Raw genomic sequence first — 11053 nt, forward strand, 5'->3', positions numbered from 1 at the left:
TTCCATCCTCCTTTAGCCTTCAAGCGTCTCATAAAGCAGGGAGTCATCTTTCAGATAATCCCTCAATATCCGCAAGAGGGTTGTAGCCAATGCAATCGGCTAAACTGGGAGTTCGGGACCTGGAACGTCGAATGAGCTTTATCCAGAACTGGTGCTCCTCGAGTAATCGTGGAAAAGGTAAAAAAATATAAAGCAATGTTTTGACTCTTCAGGAAACTAAATTGTAAGGAAGCGTGGTATTTGACTCTAGAGCGCACACTATTTTAAAAACCGGAAATAAGTCTGGATGGCAAGAATTCAGCACAGCTTTGCTCCTCCCTAAGAATTTCGACCGCAATATCACAGAAACGAATTGATACGCTTCCAGCGAAAACTAAACTTTTTAACGCTGGACTAATCGAGAGAAGACAAGGATAACTCAGCGAAAGATGAATTCTGTAGCAGCCTTGAGTCAGTACGGCGTGAAGATTGTATCTGGAGAACTCAACGTAAAGATTGGAAAAATGATCCACTGTGGAACTACTTCGGGTCAGGCAGACGATAGCATCCTTGACGTACCCTCATATCGCGAGGCAAACTCTGATAGTTGTTATTATCGTGTCAGAAATTAATATCGACGCGGTATAGTAAATGTTCAGAGTAGCAAGCTCACCCCAGCAACCATGCACGATATCGGAAAACTACAGAAAGAAGAAATGGCATCGAAATATGCCGGAGCACTAACACCACAATGTCGATACCATTGATGTTAAGTGAACTCAGGTTAAACGAGCAATCAAGCCGACTGGAGAGAAAACCAGATGCGAACCTAGACACAAAAGGAATGAACAATTTGACGGTTTCGTTGAGAAAAGCAAAACGAAGAATCTTATTAGCGACATGAAGCAGACAAAGAATCGGTGGGTCCGGAAAACTACTCAATGCCATAACTAAGCACATAGAAAAAACATATTATATTTCGCACAGAAACCTACTCTAACACCTACATTCATCAAGGATCCACTAAAAGCCTCAGAAACAAGAAAGCGCTTGATGTCCATGAAATGAATACCTGTCTAGATTGAGTACTAAAACAACTAGGGTATCTCCAGTGTGTTTTGCGTAAAGCGCTTCGTCACAACAAAGCACATAAGGACCAAGTGAGTCTCTCAAGACGCCGGACGGAAGTCGTAAACGGCGAGCAAGCGACAACTCTGCCAACTATCGCAAGTGTTGTAACTTCATCAACATTAAGGAGAATGAGAAGGGACACTCACGAATGAACTCTTCCATCCCAGATCAATCCGGTCCAACCGAACAGACCGCGCATAATTTCAACACCTTCTGTACTCAATCATTCTGTTCAACGCTTTGAACAGCTCTATAGGATCCAACCATGCACGTTAGAATCATTGAGTTAAACATCTACGCTATGGCCAGTCGGCTTTCTGGACGCGAATTCCGACTATTCCATGATGAACACAATCCGCAAACAAAACTCCTGTGTGAAAGCGAGTTGCGTTACCGTCATAGGCTACTTCCCGATTGCAAGCTATTCCGTATTGATGGACCAATCCTAATCAATCGAACACATACGTATCATACCAAAGGCTCAATAAAACTAGTCTCCGAAAAATTTCTCACCACATAACTCTTCCTGCCCACTTCTGGGTTTCATACACATCGTTTCCCTATACTATCCTAAACAGTTCTTTGAACTAAATGACCTATCCAGCATTAAATCCTCCTGCGCAAATCCACCCCCACACAACTAACAAATCGTGGTCCCTAATCTTTGGGGGCTTGGACTTTACAACGACGAACCCGGCAACGACAACGGAATAACGATTTGTGCATTTTCTCATGGAACGTGCGCTCCCTGTACAGACAGAATACTGCTCAGCAGCTAGCCGATACCCTGTCCCAATACAGGGATGTAACAATGTTGCAGGAAATGCGTTGGACAGGCACCGGTTTCCTGGAGAAGAGCCACTACACCATATATTATAGCGGTCATCCAGTAAACCACGAGCTCGGAGTAGGCTTCTTAATCAACCAAAAAATGAAACCTGCTGTTATCGGCCTTGAAAATATAAGCGAAAGACTATGCACTCTGCGTTTGCGACGCAATTTAAGAAATATAAGCCTCATAAGCGTTCACGCCCCAAAAGAGGAGACTCCCGAATCGGAGAAGGGTACTTTCTACGAGGCAGTTGAACGGACCCTCGGAGCCTGTCCCAAATATGATATCAAAATCATGTTTGGAGATTTCAACAGTCAAGCAGAGACAGATTGAACGCCGCCACCACTTAGCTTGATGAATGTCAGAACATATAGGGAGGGAATATAGACTCGAATGACTATCTCGTTGGCACAGTGCTCCGAGCTCGAATTAGAACACCACCTAAAATCCCCTCTGACAATTAGGTGAAAGTGAATACTGAAGCCATTCACAACACAGCCCTCCGCAACGCCTATAAGGGGCAAATGGATGCCGCAATAACCGCAATCAACAGAGGTCCTGGAGATGAAGCATCAACAAATGATCTTCATAACCACCTGAAGAACCTTATCATTGATACGCCCACAAACATACTTGGCCCTAGCCGCAAAAGGAGTCGGAACGGCTGCTGTGACGATGAATGTAAACTAGAAACGGGACGGAAGAATACCGCATACCGAGTAATGTTGCATTCTCAAAGAACGCGGGCGCGCGCAGAGACTTATTACGGACTCCGTCGAGCGGAGAAGCGGCTTCACAGACGGGAAAAGGAAACCTGGGAGAACCAACAAGTCTGTGAACTCGAAAAGTACTGGGAGCAATCGCACCAGGCGTACAAGTTTTACCAACAAGTCAGCAGGATGAAGCCCACACCTCGAAGCTCATCCTCCCGAGAAAAAGAGGCAAATCTGTTTTCCGACAGAAAGCGGATATTGGATCAACAACAATCAAAATATCAGCGAGTTGAAGATCTCGCCAACTGAAGACGATGGACCAAGCATGGAAAAAAAAGGCCGTGCAATTCATCCGCTTAAAAACCATAAGTCGCCAAGAACCAATGGAATTACAGCCGAATTGGTTAAATATGAAGGCGACCAAGTGGTTCATCAACTTGTGCTCAAAGTATGAGACGGCGAAACAATACCTCAGACTGGCAACGAGGCATTATCTGTCCCATACATAAAAAGGGGGATATCAGCAGTGCTGCAATTATAGACGTATCTATCTTGCTAGGCCCATACGCCCAGAACATAATAAGGCAATTCTAAAGAGCCTTCACTCCAGCCAAATCAGCAACACATCAAATTTTCTCTTTGCGGCAGGCAATGGAATATGAACATCAGTTGCACCATCTTTTCATCGACTTGCCGCCTATGACAGCATAGCCAGGATAAGATTCTAAATGGCCATGAGAGAATTCAGTATCCCGACGAAGTTGATAAGACTGGCTAGGCTAACCTTGACCAATGTTCGAGGCCAAATAAGAGCGACAGGATCTCTCGAGGGACCATTTAACATCAACAACGGTCTAAGACAAGGGGTTGCCCTATCATGCGTCCTCTTTAACCTGGCCCTGGAAAAAGTGAGTCACGATGCCGATGTCAACGCAAGGGGCAGCATCCTCTTCAAGTCCACTACTGGCCTACGCTGACGATAGCGACATTATGGGAAGAACAATCCGAGATGTACAGTCTACGTTCATTCAGATCAAGCATAGAGTCAAAGCTCTCACTGTATAAGACTATGATCTTCCCAGTCCTTATTTCTTCCTCGAAGACCCTGGATTCTCAGCAAAAAAAATAAGAATAAGGACAGGAGAATACAACTTTGAGACCGTTGAAAATTTCTCCTATCTAGGGTCGAAAATCACAACCGATAGCAACTACGATGATGAAATCCGCGCACGGTTGTTGTCAGCCAACAGAGCCTATTCCAGCTTGCAAAAACTGTTCCGGTCGAAACGTCTCACCATAGGGTCAAAGCTCTTACTGTACAAGACTATGATCTTGCCAGTCCTTATGTATTCCTGGGAGACTTGGGTTCTTAGTAAGAAAAATTTCGAACTCTTGGCCTCGTTCGAGAGAATAATCCTCGGAAGAATTTTTGGCCCCCTACATGAGGATGGACGATTCTGTAGCCTACATAACGAAATCTATGAGCGGTTATCACGACTGTCTGGTTGTGGATAAAATCCGGTTCAACAGGTTGCGGTGAGTGGGTCATCTAATTGGCATCGATGAGGATGATGCAGCCCGGAAAGTCTATAAGGGGAAATATCTATGGTAGAAAAAGAAGACGAGGCAGACTCTGCCTGAGGTGGAGCGATGGCGTAAGTCAAGACGCCACACAGCTTTTACGGATATCGAATTGGTGGACTTCGGCACAAAACCGGGATGTCTGGAGTTCCTTACTAATGCAGGCATAGAGCGGATACCAGTTGGTACGCCGTTGATGGTGATGATATATTCAAGAAAGCCAGTCCCTAGCAGACTGACAAACCGCCTATCTTTTCTCAAAATCGGATGCACATAATTCGATGAAAAATTGCAACTCTAAACCCCAGTAATCAATCACATCTTCCAATATGAGGGGGAGGGATTCCCAGCACACAGAAGAGGGGTGCAAAATTTGTATCTACTATCTATCTAGATAGCCCTCTTAAGTTCAAGCTAGAACGATAATATTTAATTATGCTCATAACATAGGCCAGAATTTGGTCGAAATTCTGCTATTATTAACTGACAATAGAGATGATAGGTTTAGTTTACCTCTTATGCGTGAAATTACAACCCCCTAAAAGATGAAGTCAGACATGCTCAAGTTATGCGCAAATGGAACCATCGTGCCATCGCAATCTTACACAAAAAAACCCACAAAACCTTTCACACTTAAAGAGCCGATCGAGCGGAATTTTCGACTTGCCTTTTGATAAAGAGAATTATCATCAGTCCGCGAATAACTTTCGGTTTACCTCCTTCGTGTTGAAGTTGGGTCGTGAACATCCCCTTACGGATGTCTACCTCAAAGAGCACGGCTCTACACAACGTAATTACTACGGTAGACGAGTCGTTATAATTGAGGCATCATACCGTGGCTACGTTCCTGGATATAAAGGGAAGAATCAACAACTTGAGTACGAAAACCATCAAGGAGGCTCTAGACAGAATAGGTTAAGAAGGGTGTCCTACACAATGGACAGTATTCAAGTCAGAGTGTGGACTACGAGACCCAGGATTGGCATAGATCCAACCTAAAAGGAACTGATACCACATATCTAGAACCAAGGCAGTGGCGCGATTTCAAGCTCCCGCGGCTTAATGGACAAAGGTTATCATTTTCCTCTAATATAGAATATCTGGGTTTGATACTGGATTATACGTTAAATTAGAGATTAAATACAGAATTGGCGGTTGAGAAGACCTGTATACATAGCCTTTTAGGACTGCAAGGGGCCATCTTAAAGAGATGACGTCTCCGACCCAGGATGATTTTCTAGAGCCGAGGTTCAACCCTGAATAAGGAATACAGGGTTCAATGAACTGCATGTACAAATGCTACTGAGGATCTGCAGCCCTTTACGATAGATGCTCACTCCTAGGATTATGCCGCACGCAAATCAAGCAGAATTTCGCTGTGGAACTTCAAGAAGGATGCTAAGACTCGACATAGCGAGCTTTACTTCCAAACGAAATTGGAAGTACTCCATCGAAAATGGAAGACATGCGAAGACAACCATCTGTCAGCCAAGCAGAACTTGGCTCAAACCAAGGAGCCTTTGCAGAAGTATCTGACCAAATACGACGAAGCCGAGGCCGAATACGAAGTGTACAGCATCGAATTTGCGGAAAGGCTGAGTTCAGGAAGCGGGCGGGACACATCAACGGCTCAGCGGATGGAACCTTACAATCAGTAGAACCAGATGCGGTCAGACTGGAGCGGGTTAAGCTTCCAACGTTCGATGGAACTTGCTCAGCTTGGATTTCGTTCAGAGACCTCTTCAAATCTCTTATCCACGACAACGGAAGACTGTCTAAATGTGCAGAAGCTACAGTATCTTTGGGCATCAGTAAAGGGAGAAGCCTCTCAGAAAATTAGACATCTTAATATGTCGGATGCCAACTATTTCGCAGCTTGGGATCTCTTGACGAAGAGATACGATAACAAACGCATTATTGCCCAGTTACTTTTGGCCCAGTTTTGGAACATTAAAACTGTGATAAACGCCGAAGACATCAAAAGAATTATTGATATGACCAACGAGCTGATCACAAATTTCCAAGACTTGCAGGTTGACCCATTGGACGCAGTCATGATATTCATTCTGCAGAGCAAGCTTGATCCAGAGTCGAGAGCAGAATGGCAACGTAAAATTGGCGCCACAGCGGACATACCTAAGTCAGAGGCATTCCTAGAATTCCTGGAAACCCAGTACCACGTCAGCGAAGAAGTGAACAAGTGCTCCTCCTCTAAGAAGTCCAAGAAAGTGGGGATCCATACTGTTACCCATAAAGAATACGAAAAGTGCACATTGTGTAAATCAGGCCACAGTGTATGCAAGTGCCCGACGCGACGTTCCAAGGCTACACCATAGACAAGCGGAGAGAAGTCGTTAAAGCAAGCAACTTGTACTTCAACTGCATGCGTGCGCATCGAGTGTACGAATGCACATCAAAGGCAGCGTGTAAAACATGCGAAAAGAAACACCATTCTATGCTGCATCCTACGACTACGGACAAGTCTGAAGCTCGAAAAAGTCAAACCCGAACCATTTTGACCAGTCCAAAAGCAACTTCGTGAATCGGGAAAACAAATGGACGATGCTATTGGCAACCGCAATAATTGAGCTGCGCAATGTCAACGGCCACTTCATCAAACTGCACGCGTTAATAGACCAAGGCTCCCAAAATTCCTTCATTACAGAATACGCTGCAAATTTATTGGGGAATTGAAAGTGCAACCAGGAAATGTAGAGACAAGTACCAATAAGCATAAAGGAAAAATGGTCAAATGGTAAAATAGGTACCATCGCAATAATCATTGATACAATCACGAAGCCTCTTCCTTCTGCGACGATACGCAATGATGGTGACATTGGACTGACCCTCGCAGACCTAGCTGATCTAAATTACAGAACTAAGGGCAGAATCGATGTTCTCCTTGGAGCAGATATATACGGGGATATTCTATTGGACGGAATTATTCACGGAACTCTAACAGCACAAAAAACGAAGATCGAAAGGATTCTCTCTGGTCCGGTAGCAGCCCACTAGGAGATAATATTAACATCAGTTTTGTAAATACTAACGATTTGGACAAAAGACTTGAACAATTCTAGATTTAGGAAGGGGTAGTTCCCAGAGGGATACTTAGTAAGGAAGAAGAGGAATGTGAAGCGCACTATCAAACGACCACCAAACGATTGAAAGATGAACGATTCGAAGAGCAGCTTCCACTCAAAGCTGACCCAAGGACAAACCTGGTACCATCGAGTAAGGATGCAATTCTGAAATACGAAGCGCACGAAAAGAGGATGCTCAGAAACCCAAAATTGATTCAAGAGTACAACAAATGCTTGCAAGATTCCCTAGATTGCGGACACATGGAGGAAACACCAAAGGATGAAATGGGTTTACCGTCATATTATCTACCACTCCATGCAGTCATCAAGGAATGCAGCACAACAAATAAGGTGCGAGTGGTCTTCAATGCAACAGCAAAAACTGCATCTGGGAAATCCTTGAATGAATTGTTGATGACAGGACCAACCATACAAGATTCGATCATCGCACTTCCTTTGCGATGGCTTTTGTATCCCGTCGTGCTAACAGCAGATGGAGCAAAAATGTACCGACAAATACGAGTCCGGAGCAAGGATGCAGATCTCCAACGGATCGTGTGGCGCCCAAACGAAGCAGATGTAATTCGTCATTACCGGGTAAAGACGATCACATTCGGAACCGCAAGCGCCCCGTTCCAGGCCACCAGAACACTGTACCACTTGGCCATGGACGAGGAAGATCGACTTCCGAATGCAGTAACATATCTGCAAAGGGATTTTTATGTTGACGACCTAATGACCGGAACAGACACTATCGAGGAGGCGGTAGGCCTTTACACGGAATTAGCCCATCTGCTTAAGAATGAATGGGTTTGATCTGCACAAGTGGAACTCGAACCTAGACGATTTGTTGGAAGCCATACCAGAACATCACCGGAGATCAGCACACCCACTTAGTTTCAACAAGGAAGACCGAGTAAAGGCATTGGGATTGCAATGGCATCCTCAACGAGACATGTTTATGTTCAACATTCATGCAAAGACCCTATCTGCAGACGGGCTAACTAAAAGAATAGTGACATCAACGATCGCATCCTTATTTGATCCACTCGGATGGTTACAACCCATTATGATCAAAGGAAAAGTCTTTATGCAACAATTATGGCTTCAGAAACTGGAATGGGATGACGAGCTACCGCCAGAATTAGCACAAGAATGGCAGACATATCTAGCAGAAATTACAAACCTCAGAGTTATTAAAGTGCCAAGATGGATTGGGACTACCTCCAAGGACGGAATCGAATTACATGGATTTTGTGACACATCGAGAACGGCTATCGCTACTGTGATCTACATTCGGATCCTTAAGTAATCGGAGGAGCCCAAGGCTAGATTACTAACGCCTAAAACAAAGATAACACCGCTTGCTGTACAAACCATCCCACGGCTTGAGCTCAATAGCGCAGTATTGTTGGCCAAACTGATGAATCAAGTTAAGGCCTCAGTTGTCAGCTGGACTGATACTACCACCCAATACTGGACAGATTCAACGATTGTACTCTCTTGGTTAGCCGACTCGAAGGAAAACTTATGTCGCGAATCGAGTAAGTGAAATTCATGCAAGCAGCACACCGGAACAATGGCATGATGTGGGGACGCACGAGAACCCCCGCTGCCTGCGCCACACGAGGATTAACCTCAGCACAGCTAAACGAATTTGGGGTTATGGTTGAATGGCCCAAAGATTCTCACATCCGATACTGTCAGCTTCCCAACAATGAAGTGCATTGAACCGATGAAACTAGAGAAAAGAAACACCTTACGCACGTTACGGACAGAAGAACAGGATCTTGTGATCGATAAATTCTCCAACTATACGAGGCTAATCAGTGTAGTTGTATACTGCAAACGACTGTTGCCGAATAATAATGGTTATCGATCCAGTGGATATCTCGCCGCGGAAGAACTGCGAACAGCCAGACCGCGTGCATTAAGATAGCGCAATTTCGATCATTTTTACCCGAGATCCAAAGATTAAAGAAAGGGCAGTCGATGGATAGTAAATCACGAATCATTCAATTACGTCCATTTATTGACTCCTGCGGTATCCTCAGGGTGGGCGGAAGGCTATAGAATGCCGGCAACGTCAACAAACATTGCGATATTCATCTGCCTTGCGACGAAAGCTATGCATCTGGAGTTAGTCAGCGTTCTCACGTCAGCAGCATGCATAGCAGCGGTAAAACGATTCGTATCCAGAAGAGGAAAATGTAAAGCCATCTACAGCGATTGTGGAACAAATTTCATAGCAGCTGGAAAGGAAATAAGGACCATGTTTCAAACTATGACCCAAGAAACGCAAGCGTGGATGGTGAATGGCCACATCGAGTGGTGTCACATTCCACCAAGTAGTCCCCATTTCGGTGGATTATGGGGGCCGGAGTCAAATCGGTGAAACGACATCTCTTGATAACCTTCGAAGAATCTCTCCTAAACATCGAAAAGATGTATTATACACCGCCCTCGCTCAAGTCGAAGCATGCTTAAACAGCAGGCCTTTAGCACCATTAAGTAGTGATGCGAGCGACGAAGATGCGGTCACTCCTGCACACTTCCTAATCGGAAGTTCTATGTTTGCACTACCAGATAAAACACCAGACAACGTCAAGGAACTATGACGGTGGCAGCTAACACAAAAATTGTCAATCGAATTCTGGAACCGATGGCATCAAGAATACCTGTCCAGATTACAGGAGCGTCCAAAATGGTTAAAACCTATCAAAAGTGAGAAAACTAGCCGCTAGCACGAATAATCGACGTACATTCAGGACAGGATGGATTGGTCCGGGTAGCAACGATTAAAATGAACAGACATATTACAAAGCCACCAGTAGTGAAGCTGTGTTCTTTGCCAATAAACGATGAATACCCACGAGAAGCCATTAAATCGGTATAAGAGGCAAATAATGACGGGCACCACGGACCACCTCCTTTGAAGCGAAGACGTGGAATAACCAACAATTCTGTTACGCCCTCCCCAGGGGTCAAGCAGTGTACTGCAGGATAGACTGATGCGGAACATAGCTCCCTGAGGCCAACCTATCTTTGTCTAAGGATGAGTTGTCTCTCCTCTGGGACGGTGTGTGCCTTTTCAGGGGCCAAGCCTCTCGTCTACCAAGACCGTTAGTGAGTGGTGATAGCCGCACCCTGTACGAGGTGACCCTACTATTAACAAAACGCTACGGATCTAGACTGGGGAGTCGAAAAACACCTCCCCCAATCCAGGGTGTCATGCGAACCGTGCCCATTGGATAGTTTGCAGTCGGGGGTAACTGACTGTATTCGAACGGAGCCTCACTGATACCTGGTCGCCTCAGTGAGTAAGTTAGATCTTACCGTGCTACGGGGGGCTATGGCACGGCGGACCTCTTAACCCCCATACTCGTGGGAATCAAATGAGTACTAAATTGGAAAAAAAAACAAAAACCAAAAAAGCGGGGCCCCGTACCGCACCAAAACTGGTTAATCAGGTGGAGGCACGTCTCCGAATTACTGAAAGCCAGGTGACTACACCCAAGAAGGGAGAAGTTGGGACGTCAAGCAGTGGATCCAAGGTGAGCATTGGTATACTGCATGGACTACAGCCAACGAACACCACTGCTCAAAGAGCAGGGACCAGCAAAAGCACGTCTGAGATAAACATAACAGACGTCAGGAAAGAGACAGGTCTCAGTGGCGCCGGGGTTAAATGGTACCTGCGCTATCTGAAGGAAGGCCTGAAACCAGAAGAGGCC

Source organism: Hermetia illucens, chromosome 6 (genome assembly GCF_905115235.1).
Source record: "Hermetia illucens chromosome 6, iHerIll2.2.curated.20191125, whole genome shotgun sequence".
Classification (NCBI taxonomy): Eukaryota; Metazoa; Arthropoda; class Insecta; order Diptera; family Stratiomyidae; genus Hermetia; species Hermetia illucens.